At 37.8% G+C, this 23049-nt stretch overlaps 1 protein-coding gene across 1 annotated transcript in view; it reads right to left on the reverse strand.

The window, feature by feature from the left end:
* LOC134712816 (uncharacterized) overlaps nt 1-18393 on the reverse strand; it is a 55054-nt gene extending 36661 nt beyond the window's left edge. Inside the window, exon 1 of the mRNA XM_063574727.1 lies at nt 18279-18393. The gene's annotated coding sequence lies outside the window, so the exon portion shown is untranslated. The remainder of the gene's footprint in view (nt 1-18278) is intronic.
* Between the last annotated feature and the right edge of the window lie 4656 nt (nt 18394-23049).

Consider the following 23049-nt stretch of genomic DNA (forward strand, 5'->3'; position numbering starts at 1 on the left):
AAGTTCCGAATCGGACCTAGCTCATTTTAAAGGTATTAACCCAAGCTATTCCCCACTTAAATATTTTTCTGGGATCCGGGCCCGTCTGGCCACCACAGAGGTTCAAAGTTGCCCATTTACGTATTTTTCATATCAACTACACATTCGGTACTCTTCGGTATATCCCTACGGCAAAGTTCCGAACCGGACCTAGCTCATTTTAAAGGTAGTAACCCAAGCTATTTCCCACTTAAATATTTTTCTGGGATCCGGGCCTGTCTGGCCACCACAGAGGTTCAAAGTTGCCCATTTACGTATTTTTCATATCAACTACACATTCGGTACTCTTCGGTATATCCCTACGGCAAAGTTCCGAATCGGACCTAGCTCATTTTAAAGGTATTAACCCAAGCTATTCCCCACTTAAATATTTTTCTGGGATCCGGGCCCGTCTGGCCACCACAGAGGTTCAAAGTTGCCCATTTACGTATTTTTCATATCAACTACACATTCGGTACTCTTCGGTATATCCCTACGGCAAAGTTCCGAACCGGACCTAGCTCATTTTAAAGGTAGTAACCCAAGCTATTTCCCACTTAAATATTTTTCTGGGATCCGGGCCTGTCTGGCCACCACAGAGGTTCAAAGTTGCCCATTTACGTATTTTTCATATCAACTACACATTCGGTACTCTTCGGTATATCCCTACGGCAAAGTTCCGAATCGGACCTAGCTCATTTTAAAGGTATTAACCCAAGCTATTCCCCACTTAAATATTTTTCTGGGATCCGGGCCCGTCTGGCCACCACAGAGGTTCAAAGTTGCCCATTTACGTATTTTTCATATCAACTACACATTCGGTACTCTTCGGTATATCCCTACGGCAAAGTTCCGAACCGGACCTAGCTCATTTTAAAGGTAGTAACCCAAGCTATTTCCCACTTAAATATTTTTCTGGGATCCGGGCCTGTCTGGCCACCACAGAGGTTCAAAGTTGCCCATTTACGTATTTTTCATATCAACTACACATTCGGTACTCTTCGGTATATCCCTACGGCAAAGTTCCGAATCGGACCTAGCTCATTTTAAAGGTATTAACCCAAGCTATTCCCCACTTAAATATTTTTCTGGGATCCGGGCCCGTCTGGCCACCACAGAGGTTCAAAGTTGCCCATTTACGTATTTTTCATATCAACTACACATTCGGTACTCTTCGGTATATCCCTACGGCAAAGTTCCGAACCGGACCTAGCTCATTTTAAAGGTAGTAACCCAAGCTATTTCCCACTTAAATATTTTTCTGGGATCCGGGCCTGTCTGGCCACCACAGAGGTTCAAAGTTGCCCATTTACGTATTTTTCATATCAACTACACATTCGGTACTCTTCGGTATATCCCTACGGCAAAGTTCCGAATCGGACCTAGCTCATTTTAAAGGTATTAACCCAAGCTATTCCCCACTTAAATATTTTTCTGGGATCCGGGCCCGTCTGGCCACCACAGAGGTTCAAAGTTGCCCATTTACGTATTTTTCATATCAACTACACATTCGGTACTCTTCGGTATATCCCTACGGCAAAGTTCCGAACCGGACCTAGCTCATTTTAAAGGTAGTAACCCAAGCTATTTCCCACTTAAATATTTTTCTGGGATCCGGGCCTGTCTGGCCACCACAGAGGTTCAAAGTTGCCCATTTACGTATTTTTCATATCAACTACACATTCGGTACTCTTCGGTATATCCCTACGGCAAAGTTCCGAATCGGACCTAGCTCATTTTAAAGGTATTAACCCAAGCTATTCCCCACTTAAATATTTTTCTGGGATCCGGGCCCGTCTGGCCACCACAGAGGTTCAAAGTTGCCCATTTACGTATTTTTCATATCAACTACACATTCGGTACTCTTCGGTATATCCCTACGGCAAAGTTCCGAACCGGACCTAGCTCATTTTAAAGGTAGTAACCCAAGCTATTTCCCACTTAAATATTTTTCTGGGATCCGGGCCTGTCTGGCCACCACAGAGGTTCAAAGTTGCCCATTTACGTATTTTTCATATCAACTACACATTCGGTACTCTTCGGTATATCCCTACGGCAAAGTTCCGAATCGGACCTAGCTCATTTTAAAGGTATTAACCCAAGCTATTCCCCACTTAAATATTTTTCTGGGATCCGGGCCCGTCTGGCCACCACAGAGGTTCAAAGTTGCCCATTTACGTATTTTTCATATCAACTACACATTCGGTACTCTTCGGTATATCCCTACGGCAAAGTTCCGAACCGGACCTAGCTCATTTTAAAGGTAGTAACCCAAGCTATTTCCCACTTAAATATTTTTCTGGGATCCGGGCCTGTCTGGCCACCACAGAGGTTCAAAGTTGCCCATTTACGTATTTTTCATATCAACTACACATTCGGTACTCTTCGGTATATCCCTACGGCAAAGTTCCGAATCGGACCTAGCTCATTTTAAAGGTATTAACCCAAGCTATTCCCCACTTAAATATTTTTCTGGGATCCGGGCCCGTCTGGCCACCACAGAGGTTCAAAGTTGCCCATTTACGTATTTTTCATATCAACTACACATTCGGTACTCTTCGGTATATCCCTACGGCAAAGTTCCGAACCGGACCTAGCTCATTTTAAAGGTAGTAACCCAAGCTATTTCCCACTTAAATATTTTTCTGGGATCCGGGCCTGTCTGGCCACCACAGAGGTTCAAAGTTGCCCATTTACGTATTTTTCATATCAACTACACATTCGGTACTCTTCGGTATATCCCTACGGCAAAGTTCCGAATCGGACCTAGCTCATTTTAAAGGTATTAACCCAAGCTATTCCCCACTTAAATATTTTTCTGGGATCCGGGCCCGTCTGGCCACCACAGAGGTTCAAAGTTGCCCATTTACGTATTTTTCATATCAACTACACATTCGGTACTCTTCGGTATATCCCTACGGCAAAGTTCCGAACCGGACCTAGCTCATTTTAAAGGTAGTAACCCAAGCTATTTCCCACTTAAATATTTTTCTGGGATCCGGGCCTGTCTGGCCACCACAGAGGTTCAAAGTTGCCCATTTACGTATTTTTCATATCAACTACACATTCGGTACTCTTCGGTATATCCCTACGGCAAAGTTCCGAATCGGACCTAGCTCATTTTAAAGGTATTAACCCAAGCTATTCCCCACTTAAATATTTTTCTGGGATCCGGGCCCGTCTGGCCACCACAGAGGTTCAAAGTTGCCCATTTACGTATTTTTCATATCAACTACACATTCGGTACTCTTCGGTATATCCCTACGGCAAAGTTCCGAACCGGACCTAGCTCATTTTAAAGGTAGTAACCCAAGCTATTTCCCACTTAAATATTTTTCTGGGATCCGGGCCTGTCTGGCCACCACAGAGGTTCAAAGTTGCCCATTTACGTATTTTTCATATCAACTACACATTCGGTACTCTTCGGTATATCCCTACGGCAAAGTTCCGAATCGGACCTAGCTCATTTTAAAGGTATTAACCCAAGCTATTCCCCACTTAAATATTTTTCTGGGATCCGGGCCCGTCTGGCCACCACAGAGGTTCAAAGTTGCCCATTTACGTATTTTTCATATCAACTACACATTCGGTACTCTTCGGTATATCCCTACGGCAAAGTTCCGAACCGGACCTAGCTCATTTTAAAGGTAGTAACCCAAGCTATTTCCCACTTAAATATTTTTCTGGGATCCGGGCCTGTCTGGCCACCACAGAGGTTCAAAGTTGCCCATTTACGTATTTTTCATATCAACTACACATTCGGTACTCTTCGGTATATCCCTACGGCAAAGTTCCGAATCGGACCTAGCTCATTTTAAAGGTATTAACCCAAGCTATTCCCCACTTAAATATTTTTCTGGGATCCGGGCCCGTCTGGCCACCACAGAGGTTCAAAGTTGCCCATTTACGTATTTTTCATATCAACTACACATTCGGTACTCTTCGGTATATCCCTACGGCAAAGTTCCGAACCGGACCTAGCTCATTTTAAAGGTAGTAACCCAAGCTATTTCCCACTTAAATATTTTTCTGGGATCCGGGCCTGTCTGGCCACCACAGAGGTTCAAAGTTGCCCATTTACGTATTTTTCATATCAACTACACATTCGGTACTCTTCGGTATATCCCTACGGCAAAGTTCCGAATCGGACCTAGCTCATTTTAAAGGTATTAACCCAAGCTATTCCCCACTTAAATATTTTTCTGGGATCCGGGCCCGTCTGGCCACCACAGAGGTTCAAAGTTGCCCATTTACGTATTTTTCATATCAACTACACATTCGGTACTCTTCGGTATATCCCTACGGCAAAGTTCCGAACCGGACCTAGCTCATTTTAAAGGTAGTAACCCAAGCTATTTCCCACTTAAATATTTTTCTGGGATCCGGGCCTGTCTGGCCACCACAGAGGTTCAAAGTTGCCCATTTACGTATTTTTCATATCAACTACACATTCGGTACTCTTCGGTATATCCCTACGGCAAAGTTCCGAATCGGACCTAGCTCATTTTAAAGGTATTAACCCAAGCTATTCCCCACTTAAATATTTTTCTGGGATCCGGGCCCGTCTGGCCACCACAGAGGTTCAAAGTTGCCCATTTACGTATTTTTCATATCAACTACACATTCGGTACTCTTCGGTATATCCCTACGGCAAAGTTCCGAACCGGACCTAGCTCATTTTAAAGGTAGTAACCCAAGCTATTTCCCACTTAAATATTTTTCTGGGATCCGGGCCTGTCTGGCCACCACAGAGGTTCAAAGTTGCCCATTTACGTATTTTTCATATCAACTACACATTCGGTACTCTTCGGTATATCCCTACGGCAAAGTTCCGAATCGGACCTAGCTCATTTTAAAGGTATTAACCCAAGCTATTCCCCACTTAAATATTTTTCTGGGATCCGGGCCCGTCTGGCCACCACAGAGGTTCAAAGTTGCCCATTTACGTATTTTTCATATCAACTACACATTCGGTACTCTTCGGTATATCCCTACGGCAAAGTTCCGAACCGGACCTAGCTCATTTTAAAGGTAGTAACCCAAGCTATTTCCCACTTAAATATTTTTCTGGGATCCGGGCCTGTCTGGCCACCACAGAGGTTCAAAGTTGCCCATTTACGTATTTTTCATATCAACTACACATTCGGTACTCTTCGGTATATCCCTACGGCAAAGTTCCGAATCGGACCTAGCTCATTTTAAAGGTATTAACCCAAGCTATTCCCCACTTAAATATTTTTCTGGGATCCGGGCCCGTCTGGCCACCACAGAGGTTCAAAGTTGCCCATTTACGTATTTTTCATATCAACTACACATTCGGTACTCTTCGGTATATCCCTACGGCAAAGTTCCGAACCGGACCTAGCTCATTTTAAAGGTAGTAACCCAAGCTATTTCCCACTTAAATATTTTTCTGGGATCCGGGCCTGTCTGGCCACCACAGAGGTTCAAAGTTGCCCATTTACGTATTTTTCATATCAACTACACATTCGGTACTCTTCGGTATATCCCTACGGCAAAGTTCCGAATCGGACCTAGCTCATTTTAAAGGTATTAACCCAAGCTATTCCCCACTTAAATATTTTTCTGGGATCCGGGCCCGTCTGGCCACCACAGAGGTTCAAAGTTGCCCATTTACGTATTTTTCATATCAACTACACATTCGGTACTCTTCGGTATATCCCTACGGCAAAGTTCCGAACCGGACCTAGCTCATTTTAAAGGTAGTAACCCAAGCTATTTCCCACTTAAATATTTTTCTGGGATCCGGGCCTGTCTGGCCACCACAGAGGTTCAAAGTTGCCCATTTACGTATTTTTCATATCAACTACACATTCGGTACTCTTCGGTATATCCCTACGGCAAAGTTCCGAATCGGACCTAGCTCATTTTAAAGGTATTAACCCAAGCTATTCCCCACTTAAATATTTTTCTGGGATCCGGGCCCGTCTGGCCACCACAGAGGTTCAAAGTTGCCCATTTACGTATTTTTCATATCAACTACACATTCGGTACTCTTCGGTATATCCCTACGGCAAAGTTCCGAACCGGACCTAGCTCATTTTAAAGGTAGTAACCCAAGCTATTTCCCACTTAAATATTTTTCTGGGATCCGGGCCTGTCTGGCCACCACAGAGGTTCAAAGTTGCCCATTTACGTATTTTTCATATCAACTACACATTCGGTACTCTTCGGTATATCCCTACGGCAAAGTTCCGAATCGGACCTAGCTCATTTTAAAGGTATTAACCCAAGCTATTCCCCACTTAAATATTTTTCTGGGATCCGGGCCCGTCTGGCCACCACAGAGGTTCAAAGTTGCCCATTTACGTATTTTTCATATCAACTACACATTCGGTACTCTTCGGTATATCCCTACGGCAAAGTTCCGAACCGGACCTAGCTCATTTTAAAGGTAGTAACCCAAGCTATTTCCCACTTAAATATTTTTCTGGGATCCGGGCCTGTCTGGCCACCACAGAGGTTCAAAGTTGCCCATTTACGTATTTTTCATATCAACTACACATTCGGTACTCTTCGGTATATCCCTACGGCAAAGTTCCGAATCGGACCTAGCTCATTTTAAAGGTATTAACCCAAGCTATTCCCCACTTAAATATTTTTCTGGGATCCGGGCCCGTCTGGCCACCACAGAGGTTCAAAGTTGCCCATTTACGTATTTTTCATATCAACTACACATTCGGTACTCTTCGGTATATCCCTACGGCAAAGTTCCGAACCGGACCTAGCTCATTTTAAAGGTAGTAACCCAAGCTATTTCCCACTTAAATATTTTTCTGGGATCCGGGCCTGTCTGGCCACCACAGAGGTTCAAAGTTGCCCATTTACGTATTTTTCATATCAACTACACATTCGGTACTCTTCGGTATATCCCTACGGCAAAGTTCCGAATCGGACCTAGCTCATTTTAAAGGTATTAACCCAAGCTATTCCCCACTTAAATATTTTTCTGGGATCCGGGCCCGTCTGGCCACCACAGAGGTTCAAAGTTGCCCATTTACGTATTTTTCATATCAACTACACATTCGGTACTCTTCGGTATATCCCTACGGCAAAGTTCCGAACCGGACCTAGCTCATTTTAAAGGTAGTAACCCAAGCTATTTCCCACTTAAATATTTTTCTGGGATCCGGGCCTGTCTGGCCACCACAGAGGTTCAAAGTTGCCCATTTACGTATTTTTCATATCAACTACACATTCGGTACTCTTCGGTATATCCCTACGGCAAAGTTCCGAATCGGACCTAGCTCATTTTAAAGGTATTAACCCAAGCTATTCCCCACTTAAATATTTTTCTGGGATCCGGGCCCGTCTGGCCACCACAGAGGTTCAAAGTTGCCCATTTACGTATTTTTCATATCAACTACACATTCGGTACTCTTCGGTATATCCCTACGGCAAAGTTCCGAACCGGACCTAGCTCATTTTAAAGGTAGTAACCCAAGCTATTTCCCACTTAAATATTTTTCTGGGATCCGGGCCTGTCTGGCCACCACAGAGGTTCAAAGTTGCCCATTTACGTATTTTTCATATCAACTACACATTCGGTACTCTTCGGTATATCCCTACGGCAAAGTTCCGAATCGGACCTAGCTCATTTTAAAGGTATTAACCCAAGCTATTCCCCACTTAAATATTTTTCTGGGATCCGGGCCCGTCTGGCCACCACAGAGGTTCAAAGTTGCCCATTTACGTATTTTTCATATCAACTACACATTCGGTACTCTTCGGTATATCCCTACGGCAAAGTTCCGAACCGGACCTAGCTCATTTTAAAGGTAGTAACCCAAGCTATTTCCCACTTAAATATTTTTCTGGGATCCGGGCCTGTCTGGCCACCACAGAGGTTCAAAGTTGCCCATTTACGTATTTTTCATATCAACTACACATTCGGTACTCTTCGGTATATCCCTACGGCAAAGTTCCGAATCGGACCTAGCTCATTTTAAAGGTATTAACCCAAGCTATTCCCCACTTAAATATTTTTCTGGGATCCGGGCCCGTCTGGCCACCACAGAGGTTCAAAGTTGCCCATTTACGTATTTTTCATATCAACTACACATTCGGTACTCTTCGGTATATCCCTACGGCAAAGTTCCGAACCGGACCTAGCTCATTTTAAAGGTAGTAACCCAAGCTATTTCCCACTTAAATATTTTTCTGGGATCCGGGCCTGTCTGGCCACCACAGAGGTTCAAAGTTGCCCATTTACGTATTTTTCATATCAACTACACATTCGGTACTCTTCGGTATATCCCTACGGCAAAGTTCCGAATCGGACCTAGCTCATTTTAAAGGTATTAACCCAAGCTATTCCCCACTTAAATATTTTTCTGGGATCCGGGCCCGTCTGGCCACCACAGAGGTTCAAAGTTGCCCATTTACGTATTTTTCATATCAACTACACATTCGGTACTCTTCGGTATATCCCTACGGCAAAGTTCCGAACCGGACCTAGCTCATTTTAAAGGTAGTAACCCAAGCTATTTCCCACTTAAATATTTTTCTGGGATCCGGGCCTGTCTGGCCACCACAGAGGTTCAAAGTTGCCCATTTACGTATTTTTCATATCAACTACACATTCGGTACTCTTCGGTATATCCCTACGGCAAAGTTCCGAATCGGACCTAGCTCATTTTAAAGGTATTAACCCAAGCTATTCCCCACTTAAATATTTTTCTGGGATCCGGGCCCGTCTGGCCACCACAGAGGTTCAAAGTTGCCCATTTACGTATTTTTCATATCAACTACACATTCGGTACTCTTCGGTATATCCCTACGGCAAAGTTCCGAACCGGACCTAGCTCATTTTAAAGGTAGTAACCCAAGCTATTTCCCACTTAAATATTTTTCTGGGATCCGGGCCTGTCTGGCCACCACAGAGGTTCAAAGTTGCCCATTTACGTATTTTTCATATCAACTACACATTCGGTACTCTTCGGTATATCCCTACGGCAAAGTTCCGAATCGGACCTAGCTCATTTTAAAGGTATTAACCCAAGCTATTCCCCACTTAAATATTTTTCTGGGATCCGGGCCCGTCTGGCCACCACAGAGGTTCAAAGTTGCCCATTTACGTATTTTTCATATCAACTACACATTCGGTACTCTTCGGTATATCCCTACGGCAAAGTTCCGAACCGGACCTAGCTCATTTTAAAGGTAGTAACCCAAGCTATTTCCCACTTAAATATTTTTCTGGGATCCGGGCCTGTCTGGCCACCACAGAGGTTCAAAGTTGCCCATTTACGTATTTTTCATATCAACTACACATTCGGTACTCTTCGGTATATCCCTACGGCAAAGTTCCGAATCGGACCTAGCTCATTTTAAAGGTATTAACCCAAGCTATTCCCCACTTAAATATTTTTCTGGGATCCGGGCCCGTCTGGCCACCACAGAGGTTCAAAGTTGCCCATTTACGTATTTTTCATATCAACTACACATTCGGTACTCTTCGGTATATCCCTACGGCAAAGTTCCGAACCGGACCTAGCTCATTTTAAAGGTAGTAACCCAAGCTATTTCCCACTTAAATATTTTTCTGGGATCCGGGCCTGTCTGGCCACCACAGAGGTTCAAAGTTGCCCATTTACGTATTTTTCATATCAACTACACATTCGGTACTCTTCGGTATATCCCTACGGCAAAGTTCCGAATCGGACCTAGCTCATTTTAAAGGTATTAACCCAAGCTATTCCCCACTTAAATATTTTTCTGGGATCCGGGCCCGTCTGGCCACCACAGAGGTTCAAAGTTGCCCATTTACGTATTTTTCATATCAACTACACATTCGGTACTCTTCGGTATATCCCTACGGCAAAGTTCCGAACCGGACCTAGCTCATTTTAAAGGTAGTAACCCAAGCTATTTCCCACTTAAATATTTTTCTGGGATCCGGGCCTGTCTGGCCACCACAGAGGTTCAAAGTTGCCCATTTACGTATTTTTCATATCAACTACACATTCGGTACTCTTCGGTATATCCCTACGGCAAAGTTCCGAATCGGACCTAGCTCATTTTAAAGGTATTAACCCAAGCTATTCCCCACTTAAATATTTTTCTGGGATCCGGGCCCGTCTGGCCACCACAGAGGTTCAAAGTTGCCCATTTACGTATTTTTCATATCAACTACACATTCGGTACTCTTCGGTATATCCCTACGGCAAAGTTCCGAACCGGACCTAGCTCATTTTAAAGGTAGTAACCCAAGCTATTTCCCACTTAAATATTTTTCTGGGATCCGGGCCTGTCTGGCCACCACAGAGGTTCAAAGTTGCCCATTTACGTATTTTTCATATCAACTACACATTCGGTACTCTTCGGTATATCCCTACGGCAAAGTTCCGAATCGGACCTAGCTCATTTTAAAGGTATTAACCCAAGCTATTCCCCACTTAAATATTTTTCTGGGATCCGGGCCCGTCTGGCCACCACAGAGGTTCAAAGTTGCCCATTTACGTATTTTTCATATCAACTACACATTCGGTACTCTTCGGTATATCCCTACGGCAAAGTTCCGAACCGGACCTAGCTCATTTTAAAGGTAGTAACCCAAGCTATTTCCCACTTAAATATTTTTCTGGGATCCGGGCCTGTCTGGCCACCACAGAGGTTCAAAGTTGCCCATTTACGTATTTTTCATATCAACTACACATTCGGTACTCTTCGGTATATCCCTACGGCAAAGTTCCGAATCGGACCTAGCTCATTTTAAAGGTATTAACCCAAGCTATTCCCCACTTAAATATTTTTCTGGGATCCGGGCCCGTCTGGCCACCACAGAGGTTCAAAGTTGCCCATTTACGTATTTTTCATATCAACTACACATTCGGTACTCTTCGGTATATCCCTACGGCAAAGTTCCGAACCGGACCTAGCTCATTTTAAAGGTAGTAACCCAAGCTATTTCCCACTTAAATATTTTTCTGGGATCCGGGCCTGTCTGGCCACCACAGAGGTTCAAAGTTGCCCATTTACGTATTTTTCATATCAACTACACATTCGGTACTCTTCGGTATATCCCTACGGCAAAGTTCCGAATCGGACCTAGCTCATTTTAAAGGTATTAACCCAAGCTATTCCCCACTTAAATATTTTTCTGGGATCCGGGCCCGTCTGGCCACCACAGAGGTTCAAAGTTGCCCATTTACGTATTTTTCATATCAACTACACATTCGGTACTCTTCGGTATATCCCTACGGCAAAGTTCCGAACCGGACCTAGCTCATTTTAAAGGTAGTAACCCAAGCTATTTCCCACTTAAATATTTTTCTGGGATCCGGGCCTGTCTGGCCACCACAGAGGTTCAAAGTTGCCCATTTACGTATTTTTCATATCAACTACACATTCGGTACTCTTCGGTATATCCCTACGGCAAAGTTCCGAATCGGACCTAGCTCATTTTAAAGGTATTAACCCAAGCTATTCCCCACTTAAATATTTTTCTGGGATCCGGGCCCGTCTGGCCACCACAGAGGTTCAAAGTTGCCCATTTATGTATTTTCAATACCTATAATCCAAGATCCTTATAGTCACGTTAATCTCTACACGCAATTTTATATACTACAGATTCTATAGTATCGTTGCATTTGGTGTATTAAAACACCAGGGGTATAACTGTCATCTGAGCAGTCTCCCGTAGGTTTTCACAGTATATTTATTCTTTTTTTTGGCTTTCCATAGATATTTCTTTTTATATATTTTGGAATGTTTTTAGAGTGGCCGGCTTTAGTTTTAGTTCTATATATTATATGTTGAATTAAATCTTTGTTGAATCTCTCGTTTTATTGATAAAAATCTTTATTACATAAAGACAAATATGCATCTTATATAAGGGTTTATATTCGAGGACAACGAGAATTTACGACAGCTTGAAGGGGTCATAAAACTATTTGCGACGTAATTTTTTACTCCTGTTAACTATGAAATCATACTTTTGATTTTCAACTAAATTTTGATGTTGAACCGACTGCTAGCAACCGGTTGTATATTGAATATCGAATATCAAATAACAAACCGGCAGCTAATTTCACATACATATTCAAAACGTAATTAAATGCTTTTAGAAGCAGTACAAGCCGCGAAATTGTGGAATTCCGCTGTTAAACTTTATTTAACTAAGATTTAGCGAATTGGAACGTTTGAGTCTCATACGTTTTTTTGGTTTTTAGACATATCGTCAAAATTGGCTGCTGGAAAAAAGTGGCTGCTAACTTGATTGGCCGATAAAAGTGGCTGCCAGCTTGAGTCTGGTTTTACCTCAAACTATTACAATTACTGCTTCTGTTTGAACAGTTGACTTTCTTTACCTTTGTTAAATCTGTTTTCCCATTTAACCGACTAATGCAATAATGGTTATGTTCGTGCCAAGATTGCAGTATTATCAAAGTTGTCATAGTTCTTGGTAGAAACAAAGAAAAATACCAAACTTCAGAATAGATGTTTGCTTGATTGATTGTTGTTTGCTTAATGTCGACTGGCAAATAATTCATGTATATTATGACAAAAGCACATTTCAAATACCCGTAAATCTAATATGCAGATTCTGTAAAGGTCGATCTCAATTAAGGGACGGAGAGTTTGAACACTCATTGAAACAGAAGGAATGTTTGGTAGCGACATAAAGTTGATCATTATAAATGTGCCAATCTCTTGTGGTTGTTGCAATGGTCTTTCAGGATAAAAAAAAAAAAGTATGGGATCGTGACCATCAAGCACAAATGAAGTTACAATTGTTCATTTTGGTTGTTCTCAGCTAGGTTTAAATTTTTGTCGATTCTTTTCTTTGATTAATAAATCTCCTATTTGAATAACAAACCTTGCACTATTGTGTGTGTCTATTCACATGTATGCACTTACTTTAACCTAACTTGAAAATTATAGCAAATTAAAATCAATGTCACAACTTAAAATGTATTTGATTTTTTTGCGTTTTTGCAGATTTAAGTCTGATGACGAATCGTTATTTTACAGGAGAAATATTTTAAGATTTGTGTTACATAATATTTAGTACAGATAAAAGATATAAATATATTTTTTTTATCAGTACAATTCAAAACGTTATAAATATACGTTACATAAATAGCATATATATATATATAGATTGTGGTAACATTTTTAGATAAAAACATGATTTTTTTAAACTATATATAACTGTTTTGTGAGTGCATGAAATATTTGCCACTGGACACAAACAACAATGCATCAATCTGTTTTTGTTTTATCTCTCTTTTTTCTGAATTGAGCGTTGTTATCTTTTATGCTTATAAAAATAAGAATATGTGGTATGAGTTATAAATGAGACAACTCTCCACCAGAGACCAAATGACAAAGAACAAAGAAGGAACTATAGGTCACCGTATGCTTTCAAACAATAAGCAAAACCCATATATATTTGTAAGAATATATTTATATACATCTAGACGTGTATTTCTATAAATACACACTTGTACGCAAATAGAAAAAGACAAATAGAAATAGACTAAATGATATGCAAATAGTATGTTTAGAATATTACGCAAGTGTTATTAAAGTCTTCACATTATACATTGTTCTCTATGAAATCTGACCGTAATCAGATTTTGTATAATGTTCTATTGCATTACAGTTACCATTCTAAACTGACGAAGGTTGCCACATGTTTCAAGGGAGGATATTTTAATTCATTAGTTTTATCTAAATCATGAGTATTATCCAAGAACTGTCAATATATCAATATCTACCCTTTTACTGGTAGAACTGAAGGTACATTTTCAGTGTATCAAAAATAAAGACATCTGTGAATAAAATGGCATGTGGATATTGTCATTAAGCATATAAACAAATACTACATACAGTTTAAGGCAGTAGAAGGGCGTCTTTACGATAGGCAAAGCTCTTATTCGCCTAAGTCTGAAAGAGTTTTCAAATAAATGAACCAAATTAATAGCTGAATTGAGTCTCGAACCAAAACAACAGATAACCAATATAGAACTGCATGCATTCGTATTTTGTATCACAACTATTTCAAGTTCAAAGGCATTTTTTTTACGAGGTGTATCATTGTTTGTTTATTATATTGCAAAAATATTTATACATTTGATAAAAATATTTGGTATTTGTTATTATAATTCCGTAAACATAGGAAGATATATTTATCAATCGATGTAGATGCAGATGGGGTTCTACTTAAGTCTGTATTGATTCCACAAATAAACAGCTTCGTGTAGTAACAAAATAAACTCAAACAGGTTACTGCAACACAATCAAATACAATGTGATATCTAGTAACCAGACCGATAAAACGAAATACAGTTTAGATAAATAATATGATGCTTGGGTGTATTGGTGTTAAACGTTCAGTTAAAAATATTACATGCAAACACCTTGACATAACGTATTGATGCGACATAGAAAAGAAACCTGCAATGACTAGAACGGCATGCTAGTCCCGTTTTATATTTGATTAATATTAAGTTGGAAATTTCAAACTATTGAGACCAATACACCCAAGCATCATATTATTTATCTAAACTGTATTTCGTTTTATCGGTCTGGTTACTAGATATCACATTGTATTTGATTGTGTTGCAGTAACCTGTGTGAGTTTATTTTGTTACTACACGAAGCTGTTTATTTGTGGAATCCGTCAAACGAAAGCTGTATCTTTATACAACCTGCTTGACCAAAGGATTCAGAGCATTGACCACGGTAAATATGGTAATTTAATTATTTGCCAAATATCTCGAGTTCGCATAAACGCAGCGTCTTTCGCATATGAATATATATATATATATCAGATATATACGTGAGTTTACATAAAACATTTTATTTCAATTTTCATTTGTTTGATGAATTATACTTTCCCTATTCGGTGATCGATGAACGCATTCAATAGCTTAACTCCATGAACTCTAAATATTTCTAGCAATGATTCACCATTCCTTAGACATTGCACGTACTGTCTTTTTAGTTAAGTTGGCATTCTTATGATACAGGTTTATTTCTAGGTTCGACACTCAAAAATGTTTATACGGAAATGATAATATCTCGTTTGAAGGAAACAAAATATCTGTTTGTGATAATACACATTATTTATTCATGTTATTCCATCAAATTATTCATTTTGATCATGACATTCTGATATAAACATAAAAGCATTTGTTGCTACTTTGAAGATAATAATTGAAACAAGTGTTCATTCAATTTCCTTCAAGGTAATATGTTCATTGTAAATATTTTTTAATTGATTTATGTATAATGAAACTTATATCTTTTAACTACGGAAATCCATTCATTCTGTAAAAAAATGTATATTGTTTTTACTCGAAGCTCTCAATTTTCTTTCATTTTTTTTTTGGTAAATGCTTTCAACAAAGTGGTCAACTAATTAATATAAAAATTAAGTCTGGCATGTAGGTTTTCTCCACATAGAAGTATTTTGCTAACTTTTTTGACTAGCTATATAAATTTTTCAGTGGCAACCGACGAACAGTTGTGAGAAACAGGAGCTGCTTATACAATTGAGAAAGGAAATGGGGAATATGTCAAAGAGCATACAGCAGCCGAAAGCCACTAATGGGTCTTCAACGCAGCAGGAAAAAAAACCAATTGGAGGTGGTCGGCAGCTGGCCCCTTAACAAAAATAAGTAAAAAGATTGACAATGATATACAAATTGACAAAGAACTATACTAGCAGTTACTGACATGCCAGCTCCAGACCTCAATTAAACTAATTGAAAGATTATGTCTTCATCATATGAAAATCAAGTACATTCACTCCACTTACGGTTTAAGAGTTATACCATCATAAAAAAGGGACGAAAGATACCAAAGGGACAGTCAAACTCGTAAATCTAAAACAAACTGACAACGCCATGGCTAAAAATGAAAAAGACAAACAGAAAAACAATAGTACACATGACACAACATAGAAAACTAAAGAATAAACAACACGAACCCCACCAAAAACTAGGGGTGATCTCAGGTGCTCCGGAAGGGTAAGCAGATCCTGCTCCACATGTGGCACCCGTTGTGTTGCTTATGTGATTACAAATCCGGTAAATAGTCTAATTCGGTAGGTCACGTTCATGAAAAGGAAAGGGATTGTAGTTACGACGTAAGGAACATATCCGATATCATCAAACATAACCCGTATCATGACAACAACTTGTTTTAGAATAAAAATACAATTGATTTGATTTGATTTGTTGATAAAGTCGAGCATTTGGTTTAGCCCCCTTTTGACAGAATTCTTTTGGAGTTCGATATTTTTGTAAAATACCTTTTAAAGTATACATAGTATATGTCAGATATAGCTCGGTTTTGATAATCTATTCTATTCTAAAGGATTACGTATCTATGTTACTACATAATATACAATGTATTGTGAAATTGTTTTACGCTGAAGACCACAAACGTGGATTTCTAAGCCATTATAACGCGAAAAAATAAAATAGGTTAATATAAAAAATGGTAATTTTATGGATATGAATATATGGATCAGTTTGCTATTTGTAGATACACAGCTGCATTCACTTTGAATTGTATAATGTTGCCTAAAGTTTTTTCTAAGTTTATCATCAATCAAATGAAATAATTCATTAACTTCCACGGAAAATTAAGCAATGATAGTGTTATCGAAAATACAGATCTCACTGCAGAAATACAGAAACATATCAACTTATTTCATCATCAGGAATGACAGGACTGGGTAAACGTAGTTTTGGCATTCATCACAAAGATAAATATTGCAGCAGATGCACAATTCACGATGTAACGATCAACGGATAGGAACATCAGACAATGAAACATTTGTATGCCGACGATCAAAACAGAAAAAAGAATAAACGGTCGATTTAGTTTTATTTCATGCCTTTATCAGTGTTTCAAACAAAGCATGTTCTTTCGCAGGTACCCTCACATATTAATTGCTAATGGTATTCATATCTTATATTTCTGATTGAGATTATAAGGGTATTACATAGTTCTCTGAATATATATCCTTACCATAGAATTTATGCATCCCATACATATGTATTTTAAATCTCTTGAAGTTTTTTTAGGGTAAACAATCACCAGGTTGCTAGGATGAAAAATGAATTGTCTTATGGGTAAGAAAAGATTAGAGCGATACAGCAGAAAGTGTTTATAACCAAACTAAATTTGTATCTATTCTATCTTTGGTGTTTGCACAATAGGATAATTGACAGATTTTATCGCCAATGGCTACACTTGAAAACTATTGAATTTTTAAAACAAATTCGCAGCAATCAAACAGTTCATCTTGTGACGTAAAACATCCAGACTGTTATGTTCGATCCATTCTCAATTTTGTGGCATAATACATAACTATGTATACATTATATATATATAAAAAAGGACAGGGTCATATTTTGATGAAAAATGAAACTCTTGTTTTGAGTCATCAATTTTATATATATATACGGTTAAAACAAGAGTTAAGAAGGTAAACATAGTCTTAATGTAGTATCAATATAAATAGTAAAAAGTACATTAGCAAGGCCCTAAAAGGCTTCCGTAGCTTACAATAAAATTGAGAAGGAAAACGGAGAATGTTAAAAAGACAATATTCTAATCAAAGAGCAGAACACAGCCAAAGGCAATCAATGGGTCTTCATCACAGCGATAAAACCGCCATCTCGAAGCATGCAAAGGCGTGCTTCAGCTGGCCCTTAAACAAAAATGTGAGCTTTTTCAGTGAAAATAGACGTCATACAAAACTGCAAAACATATAAATGAACTAAAATGATACAAACAAAACCAACCAAACAAGTCTTACCAAGACCAGATTTTTGATTTGGTACAGGCGCCAAAAAATATATATCTTATTGGTGTCTATTAAAATACACACTCCGAAAATTTTGGGACTGAAGAATATTCTTTTGAGTTATTATATTGGTGTTCCTAGTAATTTTGTCTCGAGTTAGAATTCAGTGACATGGACAGTACAATTTGACCTGCTTGTACTAAATTCTATTAGTTTATGTCTGAGTGAACACTAGAATTCAGATCAAGGATACACTTTTACTGAGATTACGATTCTGTCATGACTCTTGTAACTAGCGTAGCTATGACAAAAAAATAGTGAGGTTTTTACTTTTTTATCATATATACGGATTATTGTGGTAATCTTTTATAATAACTCCTGATACTTAAATTGAAAGTATATGCATCTTAATAGTGACGTAATATCTTCATAAGGGGGGCATATCTACAAATAAAACAAAATTACTTACCTAACTTTCACAGATGCTTCCGTGTGCTTCGACTACTACTTTACGATGCAGTTGTAAAAATGATATCAACACCGACCTCTCGTTAAGGAATACCACACCTGCACTGTAGGAAATGATTACAGCTTACTCTTATATCTTAGATGTTATTTTTATATCTGATATTGATACACGGTAATCGAATCTATCATATTTTCAGCATGTGTTATCGCAGTAAAAGAAATAGAGCATCTAGTATGCTATCTGTATTATCATGTGCAAGTTTTCTTAAAGATGTCTAGATAATCAAGCCTATGAAACGTTATATGATCTCGATCAGACGATGTAATTTGCACCCTATTTAGTATGTTAATGGTTCAACGACTGTAGGCTTGCCACTTGTTCCATCATAATTTTTATTTTATTTTTCAATTTTGCCCTTTTAAAAATTTAACTTCAATAACTAAGAGATTACCATTATACTGAAATCTTCAGAGAAAGGGCAATCCGTATACAGTAAGAAAGAAAAGGAATCGTAGGAAGTCTACATCGACTGGTATCGAGACCTTACGTCGGCTTGAACATTTCATCTGTCCTTGTATTTGATCTGAAACAACCCTCATATACTGTCCGTTTGGTTTTTCTTGTTTCTCCTGATTTTCTGTTATATTTCAAGCTTTGATAAGACAATTACAACGTGGCAAAATTTAGAAAAAACGTGGACCTTGTGTAAAGCAAATTCGAATCAATTTTTTTTTGATTTTGATTAGTTGCAACAAGAGTGAAACAACCAATACACGATGGTATTGAAGTCTTGATTCTGGGTACCGACGTTGTTTATCATCTCAATAACATGTGAAAGTATTCTTTTGAATGTCTTTATGAATATCACTTTTATTGTTTAGTGTGTTTGATATATATGACGTTGTTTATCATATCAATAACATGTGAAAGTATTCTTTTGAATGTCTTTATGAATATCACTTTTATTGTTTAGTGTGTTTACTTATACATCCCGTCATTGTGTTATTGTTCTATGATAATTTTTGTATTCTTGTCTTTCATTTTTGCTAATGTTCTTTGTGTATATGCCTTTGTGTGTTTCTTTGATACATATGTCGTGGCTGACCCCTCTGTAATTATAAACCCGCCATTGTTTTATTATGGTATGGTTAAACATTTTGTACTCTTGTCTTTTTCTTTTTGCTAATGTATAAAAAAAATAAGAAAATGTGCTTTGTCTATATGCCTTTTTGCTCTTCTTCATTACTTATTTATTTGTTTTTATAGTTATTAAGATAATAACACAATGTTGACTGCTGCGCCCCTATTTTTCACACATCGTTGTCAATGGAATTTAATGCGACTGTCATACAAGTGATAGGTTTAGCTAGCTATAAAACCAGGTTTAATACACCGTTTTCTTCATAAGAAAATGCCTGTACCAAGTCAGGAATATAACGGTTGTTATCCATTCGTTTGAGGCGTTTGAGCTTTTGATAATGCCATGTTATTAGGTACTTACCTTTTTAATTTTCCTCGACGTTCAGTTTTTTTGTGACTTTACTTTTTCTGAATTATGATCATAAGATCCTAAATTATAATTGTTTGTTCTATTGAAACAAAAAGTATACACAAAAATAACTAACTGTAACACAAATATAACACAAATGATAAAGTCAATAGTTCTCAAGGTACCACGTTTATAACTTGTTACGCCAGACGCGCGTTTCGTCTTCATAAGACTCATCAGTGACGCCCAGATCAAAATAGTTAGAAAGCCAAACAAGTACAAAGTTGAAGAGCATGGAAGACCCAAAATTCCAATAAATTGTGTCAAAAATACAACTACGGTGATATATATATATATATTGGATAAGAAAATTCTTAGTATTTCGATTTATTCATACTTTTATAAGCAGAAAATTTATAAAAATATTAAAATAACCATAATTATTATAATTGATATTCATGTCAACACCGAAGTGCTAATTACTGGGCTGGTGATACCTTCGGGGACGAAACGTCTACCAGCAGTGCTATCGACCTAGTGGTGTAAATAGTTGATAGTTGATGCATATAATCAACAACATTTTACAATAATGCATATAAAAATGTCTGTAATCATAAGATATCTATCATCATAAAAAGTTCTCAGTGTGTTCAATACTGTCTACAATTATGAGCAATCTAGCATCAGGTGAATAAAGGCAACAGTAGTTAACCGCTGTTCAAAAGTCTTAAATCGATGAACCAAAAACAAATCAGAACCGAGGAAAACACATCAACTATAAGAGGAAAACAATGGAACAACAGAACACTGAACAAAAACAAATCAGAACTGAGGAAAACACATCAACTATAAGAGGAAAACAATGGAACAACAGAACACTGAACTACTACAAAAACAAATCAGAACTGAGGAAAACACATCAACTATAAGAGGAAAACAATGGAACAACAGAACACTGAACTACTACAAAAACAAACGTTAATATATATATATATATATATATGTATAGAAAAGGACTCTGGCACCATGCAAAAAATGACTTTTATATTAGTACTGCCTGCAATCGTGACAAATCTATTTTCAGTCTGTTGAAAGATATCTCGTATAAAGTATGATGTCCTTCGTTTTTACATGTATTGCATATAATTCTGCCACATTTTATATCAAAACAATATTTAAAAATATCTATATTCCATCACTGTAGTGGATACCTAAACTACATAAGTGTCCTTACAAACAAACGGTATATTGCTGGGTCTCCCTCTTTCTAAATTATTAACATCTATTTGATTAGCAATTAAAGTCGGGCTTCAAAGTTATTGTGAAACCGCCTATTCTAGAGGTGACGTGAATCAGATGTGGATACTAAACAAATCTTAAGATCTTTTGGAGTACATACAATCTAACTCTCTGTCATCTTGCAAAAGTATTAAAACATTTGGTTTTTCTAAACTTTACACAGGTATTTCATATTCCAAACTAAAAGACAAATTAAAAGAGTTGGTATTACTTTGTTTCATAAAAAAGAACGGCCAACGTAGGAAACAAGTATCACTCTGATTCAAACAAAAATATATTGAAACTGTATGATACCTATATATGTGTAACAAAAACATGTTTAATAATAATATTGAATGCTGGTATTCATTCATACATTTCATTTTTAAAAAGCTGAATATTCATAATTTGGAGGTGAAGCTCAACTTTTTTATCAAGTCAGTTAAGCCAAAACTTTGTAATAGTTTTGTAAAATTTTGGAACACAAAAAGAACAGATACACAGAGTAGTAAATTAGATACTTTGTAAGAAATGTACTCTAAATCTGGTTGAAGATTAACAACATTTTATAACTAGTTGTCCAGCATACAAAACTGATAGGGAGATATTTTTCAAGGAGATAAACTGTATTTGTCCTAATTTTATACATCTTTCAAATGAGACAAAAATTGTTTGGTTATTTACTAATGAAAATTTGTCTGTACTTAAATATTTAGGGAGCTATATTATTACATGTCTAGATGTTAGACCAAATGTTAATTAGTGTATGTAATAATGATAATTGTAATGATTGTATGGTTCTGATCCTGCCTGGAATTAAATGTATATGATTTTTATAGAATGAAGATAATACCATCTGTATGAACTTTTTGTAATGTTTCATTTTATTATATAAAAATGATTTTCTATTACAAATCATGATGTATTGTATTATTGTACATGTTATGCTGCCCATCAGGGGCCCTTGATGGAATGATAAATATTCTTATTGAAACTGAAACCATCAAGATGCTTGATTTCTTAATTGACAACATCTTTTTTACATTCGGAGGACGTGTTTTCAACTGACTGTCGGCATTCCAATGGTGCCCCTTTTCTTGCCGACTTTTTTCTTCATTATTATATAGTTGACGTCATACAGGAACTTCTTGGGAAGAAAGATAAGTAGTTAGCAAAATCCTTTAACTTTACATTCCGCTATAAAGAGGATGTTCTCTCACTAAATAATTTAAAATTTGGTGACTATGTGGAATTAGTTATCAAAGGTACCAGGATTATAATTTAGTACCGCATCTATTCCATCGAACTAGAGATAAAGAATACAACAGATACAGTTAAGTCGGCCATATATCTAGAAATTGACAATGAGGGTTGGTTGAAAACTAAACTTTACGACAAATAAAGGCAACAGTAGTATACCGCTGTTCAAAACTCATAAATCCATGGACAAAAAACAAAATCGGGGTAACAAACTAAAACCGAGGGAAACGCATTAAATATAAGAGAACAACGACACAACACCGAAACGCAACAGCACACAGAAACGAACCAAGCAACAGACAAAACACCACGAGAATAACAAATATAATAATAAAAGCGATGATTTTAGCTTTGCAATTGTGAACTTTCCATTTTTAAGTAGCAACATTCCAGCAGCACCTGCATACGGGGTATACATCTACCAATTGATACGATATTCCCGTGCTTGTATTCCCTATCATGGTTTTCTTGATAGAGGGTTTCTGCTCACAAGGAAGCTATTGAACAATAGTTTCAAATGGTAAAGTTGAAATCTTCCCTTCGTAAATTTTACGGACGCCATCACGAGTTGGTTGACCGTTATGGAATAACCGTTTCACAGATGATATCGGATATTTTTCTTACGCCGTAACTACAGCCCCCTTCCCTTTCATTAAAGTGACCTACCGAATTAGACTATTTACCGGATTTGATATAATAACATAAACGGTATCAATTTTCCTGCACCAGATGCGCACTTCGACA

This window comes from Mytilus trossulus, chromosome 3, assembly GCF_036588685.1.
Source record: "Mytilus trossulus isolate FHL-02 chromosome 3, PNRI_Mtr1.1.1.hap1, whole genome shotgun sequence".
Classification (NCBI taxonomy): domain Eukaryota; kingdom Metazoa; phylum Mollusca; class Bivalvia; order Mytilida; family Mytilidae; genus Mytilus; species Mytilus trossulus.